This window comes from Scyliorhinus canicula, chromosome 16 (genome assembly GCF_902713615.1).
Source record: "Scyliorhinus canicula chromosome 16, sScyCan1.1, whole genome shotgun sequence".
NCBI lineage: Eukaryota > Metazoa > Chordata > Chondrichthyes > Carcharhiniformes > Scyliorhinidae > Scyliorhinus > Scyliorhinus canicula.
The window spans coordinates 95,916,782-95,931,608 of NC_052161.1; the positions used below are offsets into that span (position 1 = coordinate 95,916,782).

The 14,827-nt window shown below is 47.4% G+C and overlaps 1 protein-coding gene across 4 annotated transcripts in view; it reads left to right on the forward strand.

Annotated features, from left to right (window-relative positions):
* epha8 (eph receptor A8) overlaps positions 1-14,827 on the forward strand; it is a 711,779-nt gene that overhangs the window by 572,174 nt on the left and 124,778 nt on the right. The gene's annotated exons all lie outside the window — the stretch shown is intronic.

Here is a 14,827-nt window from a genome sequence, read left to right on the forward strand (position 1 = left end):
AGGATGCAGAGGTGGGGTCCTTTAGCTTGCCCACCCTGGCACTCGGCTACCCTTGTGCCTGTCTCTGCATTCCTTCCAGGGGCGGTGGGCCTGACTCTCGTTAACACCCATGCCCGCAAAACGAAGATCTGGGGCACTTCCTTCTGAGGTGGGTTTGTGGAGTCAGGAAAGTCCTCAAATCTGCGCTCCTGACTTGGGAGTGAAAATCTGGCTCCTGGAGTCCATGTTGTAAAGAAAACATGCAGAGACATTGGAAAGGGTGCAAAAATGATGAACAAGGGTCATACCAGTTACTCCCTATTGGGAGTAAAAGTACCTTTTTTCTTGAAAAGAAAAGGCTGAGGGGGTGACGTAATGGAAGTCTTTAAATCTATGAAAGGTTTTGCTAAAGTAGACACAGGAAGAATGCTTTCACTTGTGAGGAAGAGCCAAACTGGAGGACATTAGTATGAGATCGTTACCAAAATTCAACTAGTGAATTCAGAAGCTTCTTAACCCTGACAGCAGTGAGAACGTGAAACTCGCTTTCACAGGGAGTGCATAAGGTGAGTATTACGGATGCATTTTAGAGAAAACTAGAAGCGTGTAAAGGAGATGGAAGTAGTTAGATGAAGAACGATAGGAGGAGGCTAAAGTGGAGCAATAGCGGAATGCATTGGTTGGGCCCAATAACCTGTTTCTGTCCTGTAAATACAACAACAATGAAAATGAAAAATGAAATGAAAATCGCTTATTGTCACAAGTAGGCTTCAATGAAGTTACTGTGAAAGCCTCTGGTCGCCACATTCCGGCGCCTGTCCGGGGAGGCTGGTACGGGAATCGAACCATGCGGCTGGCCTGCTTGGTCTGCTTTAAAAGCCAGCGATTTAGCCCAGTGAGCTAAACCAGCCCCTATATAAATAGAGCACTTTTAACCAAATGGCACAAGGAACCTCACAGCAGCAAACAAATTATGACGCCAAGCCCCAGGAAGAGATGATTGGGCAGATGACCAAAAGCATGGTCAAAGAGTTAGATTTTAAGAGGTATTGTAAAGGAGGATAGAGTGACAGAGAGTTGAAGAGGTGCAGGGAGGGATTATGTGCTTGGAGCCGAGACAGCTGAATGCATGGGACCACCGATGGTAGAATTAATAAAATTCAGAATCCACAAGGAGCCTGAATTGAAGGAGCACAGATATCTTGAGGGGGGGGGGGGTTTCTCAGAAAGGGAGTGACAAAGCCATGGATCAATTTGAAAACAATGGCGTTATTTTTAAAATCAAGATATTTCTTGATCTTGGTGCATGTCAGTGACCATTGGGATGTGTTTAACAATGTGAGCATTGGATGGGTTTATGAAAAATGGGAACATTGGGGTATGTTAAGGGGAAAATGGGAGCATTGGGTGAGTTTAGAGGCATGGAGAGCATTGAGGTGAGTTGAAGGGCACTGAAAGCATTGGGGTGCGTTTAATGGCAATAGGAGCATTGGGGTGCGATTAGTGGCAATAGAAGCACTGGGGTGCGTTTAATGGCAATAGGAGCATTGGGGTGATTTTAGGGAGACTGGAAGCATTGGAATGACTTTATTGGCAATGGGAGCATTGGGGTGAGTTTAGGGGCAATGAGAGCATTGGGTGAGTTTAGGGGCAATGGGAGAATTGGGGTAAGTTGGGGGCAATGGGAGCAGTGGGGTAAGTTGGGGGCAATGGGAGCATTGGGGTGAGTTGAGGGGCAATGGGAGCATTGGGTGAGTTTAGGGGCAATGGGCGCATTGGGGTGAGTTTAGGGTCAATGGGAGAATTGGGATGAGTCTAGGAGCAATGGGAACATTGGGGGGAACTTAGGAGCAATGGGTGAGTTTAAGAGCAATGGGAGGATTTGGATGAGTTTATGAGCATTGGGAGCATTGGGGTGAGTTTAGGGGCAATGGGAGCATTGGGGTGAGTTTATGAGCAATGGGAGCATTGGGGTGAGTTTAGGGGCAATGGGAGCATTGGGGTGAGTTTAGGGGCAATGGGAGCATTGGGGTGAGTTGAGGGGCAATGGGAGGATTTGGATGAGTTTATGAGCAATGGGAGCATTGGGGTGAGTTTAGGGGCAATGGGAGCATTGGGGTGAGTTTAGGGGCAATGGGAGCATTGGGGTAAGTTGGGGGCAATGGGAGCATTAGGATGCGTTTAGGGGAATAGGAGCATTGGGGTGAATTTAGGGGCAATGGGAGCATTGGGGTGAGTTTAGGGGCAATAGGAGCATTGAGGTGAGTTTAGGGGCAATGGGAGCATTGGGGTGAGTTGAGAGGGAATGGGAGGATTTGCATGAGTTTATGAGCAATGGGAGCATTAGGGTGAGTTTAGGGGCAATAGGAGCTTTGGGGTGAGTTTAGAGGCAATGGGAGCATTGGGGTGAGTTGAGGGGCAATGGGAGCATTGGGGTGAGTTGAGGGGCAATGGGAGCATTGGGGTGAGTTGAGGGGCAATGGGAGCATTGGGGTGAGTTTAGGGGCAATAGGAGCATTGGGGTGAGTTTAGAGGCAATGGGAGCATTGGGGTGAGTTTAGAGGCAATGGGAGCATTGGGGTGAGTTTAGAGGCAATGGGAGCATTGGGGTGAGTTTAGAGGCAATGGGAGCATTGGGGTGGGTTTATGAGCAATGGGAGGATTTGGATGAGTTTATGAGCAATGGGATTATTGGGGTGAGTTTAGGGGAAATGGGAGCATTGGGGTAAGTTGGGGGCAATGGGAGCATTGGGGTGAGTTGGGGGCAATGGGAGCATTGGGGTGAGTTGGGGGCAATGGGAGCATTGGGGTAAGTTGGGGGCAATGGGAGCATTAGGATGCGTTTAGGGGCAATAGGAGCATTGGGGTGAGTTTCGGGACAATGGGAGCATTGGGGTGTGTTTAGTGACAGGTTGCGCTGGGATTTGGAAAAGCTACAGCACTGATATGAATGGGAGAGTCTCCCTGCAGGTGATGAGTTGGCTTGGCTATTTTGTATCTGAGCGATTGGCTCTGGATTCTGGGGCAAAATTCTCCGACCCCCAGCAGGGTCGGAGAATCGCCTGGGGCCGCCAAAAATCCCGCCCGCGCCGTGGCAGAGATTCTCCGCCACCCGGGAAGTGGCGGTGGCAGGAATCTCGCCACTCCGATCGGCGACTCCCCTGCGGTGATTCTCCGGTCCGGATGGGCCGAAGTCCCGCCGCCGGGAGGCCTCTCCCACCGCCGAGGTTTGAACCACCTCTGTAACGGTGGGATCAGCGGCGCGAGCGGGCCCCAGGGGTCCTGGGGGGGGGGGGGGGGGGAGGGCGGGGGGCGATCAGACCCCGGGGGTGCCTCCACGGTGGCCAGGCCCGAGATTGGGGCCCCCCGCTCAGACTCCGGGCCAGTGCCCTGGGTGCACTCTTTCTCCTTCCGCGGCCGCCACGGCCTCCGCCATGGTGGAAGCGGAAGAGAACCCCACATTGCGCATGCGCCGGTGGTGACGTCAGTGGCAGCTGGCCGCTGACGACACTGCCGGCGCATGCGCCGACCGGCGAAAGCCTTTCGGCCAGCCCCGCTGCCGGGGGCGCCGGTTTTTTGCGCCAGTCTTCTGGTGCCAACTGCTCCGGCGTGGGGCTGGCCCCCAAAGGGGGGGAGAATTCCCCACCTTTGGGGAGGCCCGACCCCTGAGTGGTTGGCGCCACTCCCCTACGCCGGGACCCCCCGTCATGCAGGGTAGGGGAGAATCCAGCCCCTGATATGAAGAAAAATAAGTGACAGTGGGATTAGTTTTGAATTGATCAAGTCATGGTCCAGAACAGGCACATTGGGTAAATATCCTTCTTTGTGTTTTACATTAATGCTCCATTATTCCTCCTTGTCACCTTTTATGACTCATATCTATATCCTTTGATTCCTGTAACTGAATACAATTATTCATCTGTGGCGTCTCTAATCTCTTGTATAAATTCAGAATCAGTTCCTCACCTTACGTACTGCGATGTCAGGATCGACAATCCTTTTTTATTCTTTTTACAGTCTTTACGTCCTGCACTTGCACTGGTAGGGACGAATCTTGGCAATCTCCTGTTTGTTTTACTCCTCCCTCACAGTACTAACCCTGTAGACTATGCTCATGGATTACATTACACCCAGTTCCGCGTGTCCATTCGTTCATGAACAAGGCCCTGCTGTTTCCCACCTGTGTCAATTATAGATAAAGTCATCTCTGGTCGCTACCTTATATTGTTCTGCTCTCACACAGCCATTCCCCCTCCCAGCTCTACTTACTTCCCTGTGACCCTGGGAAAACAACTCTGAATTCACATTAACGGATCCTCCTAAGTGTCCAGCCTTTGACCCTCTATTCCCCACAATTACAAATCTACCCAACCACACATGCTCTTCACCTGTAGGGCGAATTTCTCCGCAACGGCCGACGCCGGCGTGAAACCCGGAGTGTTTCACGCCAGCGTCAGAGGCCACTCCTCACCCCCTATTCCCCCCCCACCCCCTGGGGGGCTAGAAGCGGCGTTGGGAGAAAGTTGGCCGCCGGGCCTTGACGCGCCGAGAATGACGCAGCCGGCGGCGCCTAAGTGACGTCAGCCGCGCATGCGCAGGTTGGACGCACCAAACCGCGCATGTGCGTTTGCCGTCTTCCCCTCCGCTGCCCCGCAAGACGTGGTGGCTTGATCGGTGGGCACCGATCACGGGCCAGACCCCTCGCGAGCACGCCCGTGGTGCTCGTTCTTCTCTCCGCCCCCCACAGGCCCCACACTTAGCTGTCGCGCGCTGTTCACGCCGGCAGCGACCAGGTGTGGTTGCCGCCGGCGGGAACAGGTCGGGATCATCAGGCGGCTAGGCCCATCCGGGCCGGAGAATCTCCGGTCGCCATGAAAAGCGGCGACCGCCGATTCTCCGAGCGGTGTGTCGCAAAACGCGACACACCATTTTGATGGGGGAGGGGGCGGGGGGGGGGGGGGGGGGAGAATCGCGGGGGGTGCCAGAGCGTCCCTCCCGTGATTCTCCCACCCGGCCTGGGGAGCGGAGAATCGCGCTAGTTCCTCACGGTTATGGGCACCAGGTGTCACCATGTCTTCTCCCCATGGTATGACCCTCACCTCCATCTCTTTATGTCCAAGGGATGCAGATTTGAATAACTAGTTTACTCATGTGTGGCTCATTGTGATATTATGGTTTCATACATTCCTGGGTCGTGCTTTGGAATGTCGAACTATGTTAAAGTTAGAGGATGAGACCACGCCAACGCGATCTTCTGGTCCCGCCGACAGCGCACCCCCACCGTGGGTGGGGTGGATTCAATGGGAAATCCCATTGACAGCGGTGGGACCAGAAGATTCTGCCACCAGCCAACGACAGGCCAGCTCCTGTCTCTGGGAAACACACCGTGGGAAGGGCACAGAATCTCGGCCAGAAATGCATGTTGTTTTTGGTTACAAAATGTGTGTATCTACACCCCCTATTCTTCCACTCTGCTGGGATGAAGTATGTAAGGCCATTTGATTGGAGAAAGTTGGTTTTAATGCCACTATGGATCCACCTCCACTGTTCATCAGAACTAGAAAATCCAGGGTATACCTGCATTCAGTACCCGATGTTACCAAACCCTATTCTATTCTATCTGACCATTCCCCCCTCTCCCTCACCTACCCACACAATTCTCTGCAATTATTTCCAATAAGGTCTTCTGGAGTTTGAGTTACAATGGAACCACTGAGGAAATTTGAGGACTTGCCACTCAGGGTAAATACCCTTTCACTCTTCTTTTCCACACTAATTCACAATTCTCTGCACTGGACTCTCAGCAGCCTTTGACACGCTTGACCACATTAACCTCATCCAAAGCTTTTCTGCCATCTTCCAGCTGCTTGGGACTGTTCTCACTTAGGTGATCACTTTAGAATCCCATGCAGTCAACCTCACCATTTCTATACTACCCAAGTGGACATTAGCAGAAAACTCAATATCATTCTTCGTGATGTGTCCAGATTGTTTATATAAGATATAAATCCCTGAGACATCCCTAGGCCAAAACCCAGTAGTCCAAAGGGCACCAATTTAGGCCTTGCTATTGCATTTAGCCATCCCTCTGTTCACACACAGGTTCTCTTTAATACCATAGCCAGGATTCTCCGATCCTCAACTTCTTTCTCTGGAAATGAAGTCCACAGGCTCACCTCTCTCTGGGTGAAAAAATGTCTCCTTCACTGTCCTAAATGGTCCATACCCTGTGCTCAGACAGTGACTCCTGGTTCTGGACACACCCACCATCGGGAACGTCCATCCTGCATCTACCCTGTGTAGTCCTGTTCGAATTTGATAGGTTTCTACGAGATCCCCTCTCATTCTTCTGAACTCCAGTGAATGCAATCCTAACAGATTCAATCTCTCCTCACATCGGTCCCAGGAATCAGTCTGGTAAACCTTTGCTGTACTCCCTCTAGAGCAGGAACATCCTTCCTCAGATAAGTAGACGAAAACTGCACACAATATTCCAGATGTGGTCTCACCAAGTATCTGTATAATTGCAGCAAGACATCCCTGTTCCTGTACTTGAATCCTCTCGCAATGAAGGCCAACATACCATTTGCCTTGCCTTCTTTACCACCTGCTGTACCTGCGTGCTTAACTTCAGTGACTGATGTACGTGGACACTCAGGCCTCATTGCACATTCCCCTCTCTTAATTTATGGCCAGTCAGATAATAGTCTGCCTTCTCGTTTTTACTAACCCCACATTTATCCAAATTATACTGCATCTGCCATTCATTTGCCCACTCACTCAACTTGTCCAAATCACACTGATTAAATCATTAATATATATCATGAAAAGCTGGAGTCCGAGCACCAATCCCTGCGGTACGCAACTAGTATTGCCTGCTAATTCCTACTCTTTGTTTTCTGTAGCCAATCAGTCTTCTATCCATCTCAGTACAATACACCGATTCCCATGAACTTTCATTTTGCACACTAATCTCTTACATGAGACTATGTCAAAAACCTTCTGAAAGTCCAAATATACCACATCCACTGGTTTCCCTCATCAGCTCTACTAGTTACATCGTCAAAGAATTCCAGTAGATTTGTCAAGCATGATTTCCCCTTCATAAATCCGCACTGACGCTATCCGATTCTGCAACTGTTTTCTAAGTGCTCTGCTATAAAATCTTTGAAAATGGATTATAGAATTTTCCCCACTACCGCCATCAGGCTTACTGGTCTATAATTGCCTGTTTTCTCTCTACCGTCCTTTTTAAATAACGGAGTTACATTATCTACCCTCCAATCTGCAGGAACTGTTCCAGAGTCTATAGAATATGGAAGATGACCACCAATGCATCCACTGTTTCTAGAGACACATCCTGGTGGCATGGTGGCACAATAGTTAGGATTGCTGCCTCACAGCGCCATGAATCCGGGTTCAATTCCAGCCTTGGTTGACTGTCTATGCCGGGTTTGCATTTTCTCCCCGTGTCTGCATGGGTTTCCTCTGGGTGTTCCGGTTTCCTCCCACAGCCCAAAGATGTGCACGTTGGGTGGATTGGCCATACTAAATTGTTCCTTGATGTGCCGGTTAGGTTACAGTGGATAGGGCTGGGTGGGCGGGGAGTGGGCCGGGCTAGGGTGCTTTTTCGGGGGATCGGTGCAGATTTGATGGGCCGAATGACCTCCTTCTGCACTGTAGGGATTCTATGATTTTATGATTATGACATAGCTCCTTACCCACATGCTCAGTAGCTATTATTGCAGTAGTGTTAAGAGTTATTATTTACTCTACAGTGTCGAGTGCAAAACGACGGAAAGTATTTGTGTTTGGCAGTAACGTCTTTCATCTAATCATAGATTTAGTGTGAAAAGCATAGAGCACAGAAAACAGCATGGGGTCTTCAGTCATGTAGTGAGAGTTTACACAGCAGTGTATGAAAATGCAATATTCTCCAGCTGGCCTGAACTGTAGTGTCGTTTCCAAGGCATAGACTAAAATAACTTAATATCACTGATGTCTTGAAGCTGATTTCAAACAAGCCCTTCTTTCACTGAACAAAGAAAAGTACAGCACAGGAACAGGCCCTCCTAGCCTGCGCTGACCCGGCTGCCTGTCTAATCTAAAACCTTTCCCACTTCTGTGGTCCATATCCATCTATTCCCAACCTATTCACAGATTTGTCAAGACTCCCCTTAAACGTCACTATCGTATCTGCTTCCACCACCTTCTTTGGCAGCCAGTTCCAGGCACCCACTGCCCTCTGTGTAAAAGAAGTGCCTCATACACCTCCTCTAAACTTTGCCCTTCCCCTCATAACTGACTCTTCCAACCTGGGAAAAATCATGCTCCTCATAATTTTGTAGGCATCTATCAGGCCATCCCTCAACCTCTGTCGTTCTAGTGAGATCCAACCTCTTCTCATAGCTAATGCCCTCTGTACCAGGCAACATCCTGGTAAACCTCTTCTGTACCCTCTCCAAAGCCTGCACATCCTTCTGGTAGTGTGGAGACCAGAATTGAACACTATATTCCAAGTGTGGCCTAACTGAGGTTCTATACAGCTGTAGCATGACATGGCAATTTTTCTACTCAATGCCCCAGCGATGAAGGCAAGCATGCCACATGCCTTCTTGACTATCTTCTCCACCTGCATTGCCACTTTCAGTGATCTGTCGACCTGTACACCAAGATCTCTGTCTGTCAATACTCTTGTGGGTTCTACCATTCACTGTATATTCCCTACCTTGTTAGGTTGCTCTTTCAAAGGGCCGGTGCAGACTCGATGGGCTGAATGGCCTCCTTCTGCACTGTAGGGATTCTCTGAATCATTTAGACTTTGAGTAAAGCTCTGCCTGGTTCAACTCCTCAATACTAAGCCTCAAAAGTGTGCAAAAGTGAAGATTCACGTCATAATAACAGTTCACCTGACAGCAGAGCCAGTAAGACTCTTTCAACAGCTATGGGGCAAAGGCAGGGAAAAGGCCTCAGTTGCAAAATTATGACAGGTCACAACCCACGCACACAGGGGGAGGACGTGCAGACTCCACACAGACAGTGACCCAGCCGGGAATCGAACCTGGGAGCCTGGAGCTGTGAAGCATTTATGCTAACCACCATGCTACCCTGCTGCCCCCAAGCATGCACACAGCGAATGGATGTATAAAATATTGGTCCTGTTAAAATAGCAATGAAGAAAATGGCTTGAAATGCTGGAAACTCTCATCAGCTCTAGCGTCATTTGTAAGGCTAATATTCAGCAGAAGGACCTTCCTTAAATGGAACTAGACCTTTGTCGATCAAAAGGAACCGTCTGCTGTCTTACTGTCCTGATCCTATCACTGGAAACCTGTTCAAACCTGTAAAGGTTAATGCTCAATGTACCCAAGCTCTGATGTAGCGAGGCATCTGAACCCAATAGAGCTGTACACCTTTCATTGCTGATATAACTTGATTTCTTCATCTGTTTTCTTTGCTGCCTCATCAAATATTTATTACATTAAAAAAAAAACACATTTGCTTCATTCTGAGTGCAGATTTCAAAAGCTGGAGCAAGCTCTCGAGTGCCTCACCAACACAGCAGGGAAACTGGAGCCTCAGGACTCAGTTAGCAGACTGCCTGCAGTCCAGAACTGGTGTTCCCAAACACGATTTAGGCTGCAATAGTCAGTAACCCTTTCACTGATTTGCATTCAATACAACGATTGAAACACAAGACAGGCAAAATAATCAAAAATAAAAGGCTTGTTTTTAAATCGAAAGTGTTTCCTCTTAGACAAAACAACTTTGAAGATATGGGCGGCAGGGTGGCACAATGGTTGGCGCTGCTGCCTCACAGCGCCAGGGTTCAATTCCGACCTTGGACGACTGTCAGTGTGGAGTTTGCATGTTCTCCCTCTGTCTGCGGGGGTTTCCTCCAAGTGTTCTGGTTTCTTGATAAATTGCCCCTTGGTGTTCAAAGATGTGCAGGTTAGGTGGGATTACGGGGTCGGGTGGGGGAGTGAGCCTAGGTAAGGTGCTTTTATATAATATAATATATAATAATCTTTATTGTCACAAGTAGGCTTACATTAACACTGCAATGAAGATACTGTGAAAAGCCCCTAGTCGCCACATTCCAGCGCCTGTTCAGGTACACTGCGGGGAGAATTCAGAATGCCCAATTCACCTAACAAGCACGTCTTTCGGGACTTGTAGGAGGAAATCAGAAAACCCAGAGGAAACCCACACAGACACGGGGAGAACATGCAGACTCCACGCAGACAGTTACCAAAGCCAGGAATCAAACCTGCGACCGTGCACTGTGAAGCAACAGTGCTAAACATTATGCTACCTCTTTCAGAGGGTCGATGCAGACACCCTGGGCCTTCTGCACTGTAGGAATTCTATTTTCTATTCTATGTTCTATAAAACCCATTTTGGCATTGGTTATTTGACTTTTATCAGGAGACGGTATGCAAGGCTCCTTTTATTGCTTCATTCTCTGTGAAAGGACAAGATTGGGCAAATAACAGGTTAAAGTCCAGGTACTTGTCTCAACCACAACCTTGCCTCAGCTATTGCCGCTGTTCATTTCCATGCCCTGCACCATCAGATCTTGTGGCGTCTCTGAATGAGATTGCTCAATTAGTGCTAAGCTACTGCTTGCTGGATGTTGTGGGCCTGCATCCTTGGGGAACAGGATTGAAATTGCTGAAACCCATCTTACTTTGATCAGCCTTCACAGAGAAAAAAAAAAGACCTTCCTCCCATCTGCCCAATTGACATCAATCAATATTCTGCTTTATCCGTGTAAACAGGATAGATTGTTGGAGCAATTGAGATATTTCTGAGGCTGTGGTTGTTTAGCAACACCATCCTTCAACCAAAACTATTTTGAGGCAAAAGCCTCTCATTTTTTTTTCAGCTGGCTATTGTTAATTAAGGAAAAGACATCTGACAGCAATCACTCCTCACACGGGCAGACATTTCAAATGCTTTCAAATATCAATGTGCATGCGAAGATTCTCTCAGGTGGATGGTTGGTTCATTAGAAAAACAAAACATTTTCTTTCCACTCACTCTCCCAAAGGCTTAAAACCTGCTTACCAGCTTACGGGAAAGTTCCAGTAAGCTTTGAATGTAATGGGTTGGATTTTACAGACAAAGATAAAGGACTTTGGTGGTCAACATGCTGGACGTTGTCCTTGGAGCTTTCACCATTGACATTTTGAATGTATGCTTTCAGCCATTGAATGCCTGATTCAGGATGTGCCCCCTGCAGGGGATCAATCGGTGTTGTAGGTGAGCAGGGCACACAACAGTGAAGTTCTTCCTCCAACCAGGTTGAGGAAAATTCAGTGAAACGTGTAAGGTGGGAGATTTTGTAACCAAAAACAATGGTGGCATTGTGTCAGGCGGTGGTGGGGGGGTGTTGCGGTTGAAGTGTTACCAATCAGATTCCACACCCAAACCCACCTCCGTCTCACCTATTTGCGTCTGTGACTGAGATGAGAAGGTTGGTGGGCAGCCAACCTGCTCCAAGGAGCACTTTCAATATGATAATGAGACAACAGGCCTCATTCAGGCTAGAATTCCAGGCGTGGATAGTGGAGTTAAAATGCCAATGAGGAGGGTAGGGGGGTGGTGGAGGGGGGGAAGGAAGCCTGATGTCTAGGTTCTCACACTTTTCTGACCACTGACATCAGGTAAGTAAAAATGCAGCCTACAAAGTTTGGACCAGGAAACATAAATTAGATTTAATTCAGGTAAAGAAAGCAAAATAAATAATTGGGAATAACAATAGGATTAAGAAACAGATAACATCCACAAAGAAAATATAAAAAACAAAACTAGATTTAATTTGTTTTATCTTTAACGTTTTTTAAATGCTGAAGGAATGAGATTCCACACTTGTAAAATAAAATTTTCAAGAACGGAGAGGTAGTTTGGCTACAATTATGAATTATCGCATTGTTGAAATTCACTTATTCCTGAATGAACAGTTCAAACATTTTCTGCACTGTTTAGTACGCAACTAGTTGGTTAGAGCAGTAACTTCACATCACTGAATTAATTTCAATGCCAAGGCTATCAACAAGGTTCTGTTATAGCACGCCCTGTGGGGTAACTAAACAACAGCTTCTCGATTTCCACATTTAACTGCGTATGTACGTACTTTGATAGTTGTAGTCCAATTCACCTCATCATCATTTTGAGCACTGTTACTTTAAATGCAAAATCTGGGCAAGGATGAACAATTTTCTAGCAACTGCTGAAGGTAGGAAATCGTCTCTCAACAATTGGACACCTCAGTAATTTGATCACCTGCCAATGAAAGGTGCTAAATACGGGTGTAATGGACGCAGGTTCAGTGTGCACAGGCAAGTCAAGGAAGCGAATGTATTTTAGAATTTAGAATTTAGAACAGTACAGCACAGAACAGGCCCTTCAGCCCTCGATGTTGTGCCGAGCAATGATCACCCTACTTAAACCCACGTAACCCGTATACCCGTAACCCAACAATCCCCCCATTAACCTTACACTACGGGCAATTTAGCATGGCCAATCCACCTAACCCGCACATCTTTGGACTGTGGGAGGAAACCGGAGCACCCGGAGGAAACCCACGCACACACAGGGAGGATGTGCAGACTCCACACAGACAGTGACCCAGCCGGGAATCGAACCTGGGACCCTGGAGCTGTGAAGCATTGATGCTAACCACCATGCTACCGTGAGGCCAATTATTGCCAAGTTTGTGGATGCCACAGAAATAGGTGGGAAGGCAAGGCGGGATGCCACACAGAGTCTACAGAGGGATATTGACAGGTTAACTGAGTGGCAACATTTTGCCCGATGGAATATAATGTAGGAAAATGTGAAGTTCTGCACTTTGGCAGGAAGAATAAAGGTGTTATTCAATATTATTCAAATGGAGAAAGACTACAGAAAGCTGCCACATCGAGGAATTTGGGGCTCCGTATGCATAAATCACATAAAACTAGCGTGCAAGTTCAGCAAGTAATTGGGAAGGCAAATGGAATGTTACCCTTTATTTCAAAGGGAATGGAATGTAAAAATAGGGAAGTCTTGCTAAAACTAAACCACACCTGGAATACTGTGAACAGATTTGGTCCCTTTATCTAAGGAAAGATAAACTGGCATTGGAGGCAGTCCAGAGAAGGTTCACTAGATTGATCACAGGTATGGAGGGATTTTCTGATGAGGAGAGGTTGAGTAGGTTGGGCCTGTACTCATTGAAGGTTAGAAGATTAAGAGGCGACCTTATTGAGACATATAGGATTCTCAGGGGGCTTGACATGGTGGATACTGAGAAGTTGTTTTCCTTTGTGGGAGAGTCTTGGACCAGAGGGCATAATCTCAGAGTAAGGGGTCGCTCGTTTATGTCAGAAATGAGAAGGAATTTCTTCTCTCAGAGAGTAGTGAATCTGTGGAATTGTTTATCACAGAGGGCTGTAGATGCTGGGTCATTACATATGTTCAAGGGTGAGATAGACAGATTTTTAATCAGTAAGGGAATCAAAGGTTATATGGGTAAAGCGGGAAAGTGGAGTTGAGGATTATCATAACAGATCAGCCATGATCTCAAAGAATGGCAGAGCAGACTTGATGGGCCAAATGGCCTACTTCTGCTCCTGCATGTTACTGCCTTATGGTTTCTTGTTAACAGCTCAAAATTGGAAGTGTTGCCCCTGAGATTCCCCTAAGCTCTTGGTTTAAGTGAGGTTCCCTGACAGCACTTTTTGTGCTTATTTCATCAAGGCTCAACACCTGACATCAAAATATCTTCCAATGCTTTTAATGCTCTTTTTCTCCCCACGTTCAAGCCACCACTTCCTAACCCAATGAAGATCAGCCCCTGAGATAATGAGAATGAGGGGAGGTAAGGAGAGGGTGAATGGTGGTAGGGTGAGAGGAGAGGGAGAACAGAGAGGGTGTGGGTGAGTTGGGATAAGGAGATCCAGAGGTGGGATGGAAAGGAGGGAGAGGTAGACTTCCTGTATTCTGACCGCTTCACATTGTAACATGGTAACCATCAGAGGCCCTTGGAAATGGTGAAACATACAGTCCGGTCACAGGTATTGAAATTTGAATTCAATAAAAGTCTAGAAGTAAAAATCTAATAATGACCATGAAACCATTGTCGATTGTTGTAAACTCCCATCTGGTTCACTAATGTCCTTTAGGGAAGGAAATCTTGCTCTTGCAGTTGTACAAAATGTACAAAGAAAATATTTAATCATTTAATCTTAACTGAATTGATATTTGGAGAGTGCAGCCACTTTACTATTTGTTCTTTTGCCTGGTGTTGGAGTTTTAAAGATTGCACTTCTGTTTTATGTATGGTTTGGCACGTTCAGTCATCCTTACCTGGTCTGACCTACATGTAACTCCAGACACACACCAAAGTGGTTGACTCATAAATGCCCCAATGAAATGGCTGAGTGAGCAACTCAGAACAGTTAGGGATGGGCAACAAATGTTGGCCAGCCAGCGATGTCCAAATCCCATGAACACATGAAAAAAAGGTAGGCTTCAGTCTGACATTGGGCAGGTTCGAAAATGTTTGATAAACAAAGATCAATTAGCATTTCAATCAGTTACTTCCAATAGAACGAAACTCAGCACTCCAATCATGCCCATTTATATTTTTGTACTGATGTCAACCCAATGCCCATTCAAAGGACAAAGAACAAAGAAAAGTGCAGCACAGGAACAGGCCCTTCATCCCTCCAAGCCCGTGCCAACCATGCTGCCCGTCTAAACTAAAATCTTCTACACTTCCTGGGTCCGTATCCCTCTATTCCCATCCTATTCATGTATTTGTCAAGATGCCCCTTAAATGTCACTATCGTCCCTGCTT